The following is a 6,389-nucleotide window of genomic DNA, read 5'->3' on the forward strand; positions in this document are numbered from 1 at the left end:
TTTACAATAGCTTTTCAACAGAATTATAAACTTCCCCCATTCTTTATTAAAGAGGTCCTCTTCCTGGTTTCTAATTCTGCCTGTAAGCTTTGCCATCTCAACGTCGTTCATCAGTTTCGTCTGCCACTCTTCTTTGGTGGGAGTTGTAGACCCTTAGGATCATCTATTCCAACCCCCTGCAAAACACAGTCAGTCGCAGCAAAAGCAGCATGGCTCCATCAGTGCCAGATTTCTGTATAAGCTAAGCCAAAATCCCTTATTTTGGCTGCTGATCCCTTATTTTCGAGGCTGCTGGTCCCGTATTTGCAAATCTGTAAGTTGCCAGCTATGGGTTTTAGTCAACCAGAACCCAGCCTCTCCAAATCTAAATAGTGATTCATTCCTAGCAAGCAAGCCAGCTTCTGAATTCCCTTTGTCCCCAGGGCTCTTGGCACAACCTCAATGCGCTTCTTCTTAGCTGACTCACCTTTGCAGGTAGAACCAGGAGCAAGAGGAAGCTGACGCAGCAGGGCATCTTTTGCATGCAACTGTCTTGTTTAAGCAATATCTGCTCTTGTATCTTTGGTGCTGAGCACAGGAAGCAGGGAACAGGTAGGGATAGGTGCCAATGGCTTCTCCCTGTATCTTGCAGGGCTGATTCCTGGTTCCTGGAGCACCTTGGCCTCTCTCCTTTCTCCTCAGATCATGTATATTCTCCTTGATCCCACCCATTTATACTATAACAAATTGAAACAATAGTACAGCACAATATGGTCAAACACAGACTTTTCTAGTTGTTTCCCCCCGATCTCTTTTTTCCCTTCTTTTTCTAACTTTATTACATTTTTGAAATTTACCAAAAAAAGGTTAAAAAGAATAAATTGATCCTAAATTACATATTCTAAGATAAGAAAGTAATAATAATACAAAATACATAGTAAAGATGTATAAAGATCTAGGATAAATAGGACAACGAATAAGAAAATAATACAAAAAAAATGATAAAAAGAAAAGAAAGAAAAAAACAGTAAAACTCAACAAAAAAATCTAAACAAAACATTTTTTGGGGGGGTCAAAACCAACATTTTTTAAGGAGTACAAACCATAACTTAAATATTCTATACACAAAATCCTAAAAAGAAATCATCTTCATACTGGTTTGAGTCCTTTATAATTTTGTTGACTTCCCTCTGTCTCTTAGTGGTTTCAACTTATTTATTTAAATTATCTGTATTTAATTGTTTGTCCAGACAGGATGAAAAAAAATTCCTTTTCTGGGAAATTAATCTAAACACAGCCAAGTGTTGTTATGGGAAACATGTTTTATTATGTAATTTTTAAAGCAACCCCATTCTTTTTTAACCTTATCTCCTGAGTGGTTTCTTACTGACTCTCATTTTGGCGACTTCCAAGTACAGTCATACCTCGGGTTACAGCCGCTTCAGGTTGCGTTTTTTCGGGTTGCTGACTGCCGAAACCCAGAAGTACCAGAACAGGTTACTTCTGGGTTTCAGTGGTCGCGCATGCGCAGAAGCGCCGAATCGCAACCTGCGTGTGCTCAGACAAGCAGCTGCGGGTTGCGAACGTGTATCCCGCACGGATCACGTTAGCAAGCTGAGCGTCCACTGTACTGGCACAGCTTTAACTTTTGTTGGTGTTGACTCGTTTTTCCAAGATTTTGCTATTAAAATTCTGGCTGCTGTTATCGCGTAGGGAAACACTCTTTTACATTCGTTTCGGATGCTTATTGTTAAAATGCTTACCGTATTTTTCGTCCCATAGGACGCTCCGTCCCATAGGACACACCTTGTTTTTTGGGGGGGAAATAAAGGAAAAAAATTTCCCCTTTATTTCCCCCCCAAAACCAGGTCGGGGAAACCGAACCAGGTCGAGGAACAGCGGGATGGCGGCGCTGCGCCTCCCTGCTGTCCCCCAAGTTTGTGGGGCTGGCCGATGTCTGCCTGGCGCGCGGGGCGGCAGGCTGCTATCCGCAGCCTAGACAGCCCTGCGGGACCTCCTGCAGGGTTGCCTAGGCTGCAGATGTGTTCCCGAAGCGCCGGGCACTCTGCTTTCAGCGCGCCCGGCACTCCGAGAAGCAAGCTGCTATCCGCAGCCTATACAGCCCTGCGGGACCTCCCACAGGTTGCCTAGGCTGCGGATGTCTTCCTGAAGCCTGGAGAGCGAGAGGGGTCAGTGCGCACCGACCCCTCTCGCTCTCCAAGCTTCAGCGAAAGCCTGCATTCGCCCCTTAGGACGCACCCAGATTTCCCCTTCGTTTTTGGAGGGGGGAAAGTGTGTCCTATGGGGCGAAAAATACGGTAATAAGTGATAAGCTCAGTCTGTAAAGCATGAGACTCTTCATCGCACAGCTGTGAGTTTGAGACCCACATTGGGCAAAAAGATTCCTGCATTGCAGAGGGTTGGACTAGGTGACCGCCGTGGTCCCACCCAATTCCACCATTCTGTGAATCTTTTTCATATGCTCACCTTCAGCAAACCTCAGTGTTCAGCACCTCCTCTCACTGGACATGCATAAAAAAAATTGGATGTTTTGATCTTACTTCTTTTCTCTTCTGTTCCTCTTGCCACCAGCTACATTCCAACCCTTTCTCTAAACTTTGTTCCCAGAATTTGCAATATCCTCTGGCTGTTGCAGGCTTGATGGCATTAATAACCTATCCATGTGTATAAGGATTGCTCCAATTTACCAGCACTTTCAGAGGCCTCGTTTATTCGGCAAACGCTCCTCATCCTGCATTTCTGAGATATTGTGAGGATTTTGTACGCATTGTAAGGACAGACTAAAGGAAAGGCATGAAATAGGCCTGCCATGTGTTTGGATTTCCCCGGTATTTCAAAGATGGAATTGACGTCCACGGGGGAATTTCTGAAAGGTGGCGCTTTGTCCTGGATCTTAGGCAGATCCATTTTAAAAAACACAGTTTTTTATGGCATTTTTGTAAAATAAAAGCTTGGCAACCTTGGGGTTTTCCTTTAAAAAGCTCCCCCCGTCCCCCCATTCCTCCGCCAGTGGAAGCAGGGAAGGGAAGATTTCCCAGGGTGGGAGGGTGGGAGGGTTCACCTGTTTCTGTGTGGGACAAGAGTTAAGATCTACCTGTGAGAGAGGACTTTGCATTCTTCCTTAGCTCTTTTTCTGTTTCTGTTTTCATTAGTTTGTTTTTTATTGTAATGCATTATAAAAGGTAAAAAGGTAAAAGACCCTGGATGGTTAAGCAGGCAACTATGGGGTCAAAGGCAACTATGGGGTTGCGGCGCTAATCTAACTTTCAGGCCAAGGGAGCCGGTGTTTGTCCGCAGACAGCTTTCCGGGTCATGCGGCCAGCATGACTAAGCCGCTTCTGGCTTAATGGGACACTGTGACAAAAACCAGAGAGCACGGAAACACTGTTTACCTTCCCGTCGCAGTGGTATCTATTTATCTACTTGCACTGGTATGCTTTCAAACTGCAAGGTTGGCAGGAGCTGGTGCAGAGCAACAGGAGCTCACCCCATCATAGGGATTCAAACCACTGACCTTCCAATCAGCAAGCCCAAGAGGCTCAGTGGTTTAGACCACAGTGCCACCCACTCCCAGGTAATGTATTATGAAAGGTCTTAATAAAATATTATTGGGGAGGGTGACCACCTGTTGCCATGGTGTTCTTCTTTGGCAATGACTTGTAGCCGAGTAAGATTGTCTCTACAAATACAGTCTTAACCAGTCATAGGCAAACTCAGCCCTCCAGATGTTCTGGGACTATAACTCCCATCATCACTAGCTAACAGGACCAGTGGTCAGGGATGGTGGGAATTGTAGTCTCAAAACATCTGGAGGGCCGGGTTTGCCTATGCCTGGTCTTAACAGTGACTGTGGAGGCCAATTCTGGATCCACACATCCTTCCACAGTGGGGACATAGGTTTCCGGGCGGGAGTTGATCACAGGGTTGACATGGTACTGCTTACGCAGATAGGAGCATGTTTTTGGTAACCAATGAAAGTGATCACGGTGCTGATCACATTGTGTTCACGTGAAGCTTTGTAGAGGAGCCATAAAAATATGAGCCCTGTGCCTTGGAATGGTGTGCTTTGGTGCTTTAACACATCTGTTCCTCTCTTGAAATAAACTTTTCACAACTTTCCATGCCAGCAGTGATTTATTGGTATTTTTGAGTCTGCCCAAGAACTTTGCTACAACTTCATGACAGTGTGTGGCTTTCTGCTGCTCTTTGAATCCAACGATGTGCGTATAGAGGATAGGCCCTCTTGGGATGTGAATGCTGTATAGACCATTAAGACAGCAGTCTCCACTGTGCCTCGCTGTCCGAAAGGAAACTCAGACCCTTTTAAGTGCACCTGAAACCCCCCGAATCTTGCACCGCTCAGACACTGGGGTGCTGTGTAGCAGTGAGGCATCTGATCAAGGCCTGTATTTTAAAATGAGCTTAAAAATATATTTGCAAATGTTTGTATGTTTCATGCCAGGCAGAAAGCAGCTGGCTAAGTACTCTGGCAGCTGTTTATCTTCCTGCTCTTCTGGACATGATTTATAGCAGTAGCAGGAGACATGTTTCTCAAAGTTGTAAAAGGGAATTACAGACTAGGAGCAAAGGTCATACTGACCATACATATTACAGAATACAATCAAGCTGCAAAAACACTAATTAAGAGTTGGTAAATAGTAAGATTTATTGTTTAACAGAAAATAATATCATGTGCCTCCCATCAGACTCGAGCCACATTTTCCTAAGGTTAAAGGGGTGTAAAATGAAGAGGTTTTCTCTTTACTGAGTTTCTTTTACTCTGCAAAGGCCTTTTCTTCCAAAAAGCTATGTTATGTATGAGACTTGTTGACTTTAATGATGCAAAGGATTTAGAAAGTAAGAAATGTTAGATTCTTATGTTAGATTCTTATTTCATTGATGGTGTGTGAGAATATGAACCCAAGATCTCTGTTTAGATAGAATTTAATACCATGAGCCATTTGTTTTAGCCATTTGTTTTGGAATGAAGGGGCAGCAGGGGCAAAAGGTGATCTGGTAATTAAGGTGCCTGGTCAGGCAAATGTAAGATATATGGCTACTTGTCTGCCGTTTATGGATAAAAGGAAATATAGCTCTTTGTCTCCCATAAAAGGTAATAGGAAATGGGTGTATCTTTTATGATTGGTTCTAGCAAACAGCCAATAGGAATTTCAACCAGGCTGATTGGACAGAGGCAGCCAAAGGAGGAGCAAGGGGGCTGGGCTGAGGAAATATAAGTGCTGGCCATCAGGGCTGGAGTGTGCAGAGCTTTGGTAACCATATACCACTGTGCCTATCATTTATTTGTCTGACAAATAAATTATTATTTTAATTTCTCTATTGCTGCGTTGAATATTTCATTCCAGCTAAGCGTTAACCACAAGCAGGGTGCTACAGCAGTATTCAGGAACCAGAGTATTTGGCATAGAATTATTGTGTTAGTTTTTGGGGTGGGGAGAATATGCCCTCCCATGAATTACAGTGATCTTGGGAGATGAGTGGGCAGATTTGAAGAATTTGTGGGCAGCGGGTGGATGTGTTTTAAAATCTGAGGTAGCTGAGAGTACTGCCCCCTCTTTTTTTATTTAACTACGCAAAAGCCTTATCACTACTTTGTGGCAACTCAACTCCTCTCGCCACGTTGTTGAGCTGATGTCAGGGGCAGCTCCACCCCCAATAATACCCCTGGGAATTATGCTATGGCATATTGTGGTGCCATTCCAAGGGGAATTCTGCCCCAGAACTGTGGCTGGAGCACCCACGCAGCTGCATGAAGTTGTGCCAAGGCTGCATCTTCTTCTCTGGTAGAATAACCTCAGCCATTTTGTAGGTCAAAGCACGAGCCTTTCTCCTCAAATTCTCCTGAAAATATCTCTTTCACAAGGGACAAATAGTTCTCCAAATGGAGACAGGATGTTCAGCCCAGACTGAATGGTCAGATAAAATATGGAAAGCTGCCAACCCCCAAAGGATGGAATAGTTCATGTTTGTTCTCTCTGGCACGCTGACATTTTATACCTGCTATAAATCTAAGATGCTGCCTCTTTTCTGACAAGTTATATGTCGGTACCAGAGAGGAACAAGGCTTCAACAGAGATAGACTATAGAGAAAGAAGGCAAAAAGCATTTTGAGTATGTGTGCAAAATTGCGTAAAATGGGGAGTTGCTTGTAGCAGCTCAGCTGAGAGCTGTCTCTCCAGCTCGCATGCATGAGAATAAATGTAAAATAATGGAGAATACAGACTCCCCATCAATAATTTACCTTTGAGCAGCTTCTGTCCCCAAATCCATTTCTCCTCAGACCAGCTAGGAATGTTTTGAGCAGGGAAAAAGGTACTTGACAAGTAAGGCTGTGGGGAGGTGGGAGGGATGCCTTATTTATTATTACT

Source organism: Podarcis tiliguerta, assembly GCF_965153285.1.
Source record: "Podarcis tiliguerta genome assembly, chromosome: 6".
Classification (NCBI taxonomy): domain Eukaryota; kingdom Metazoa; phylum Chordata; class Lepidosauria; order Squamata; family Lacertidae; genus Podarcis; species Podarcis tiliguerta.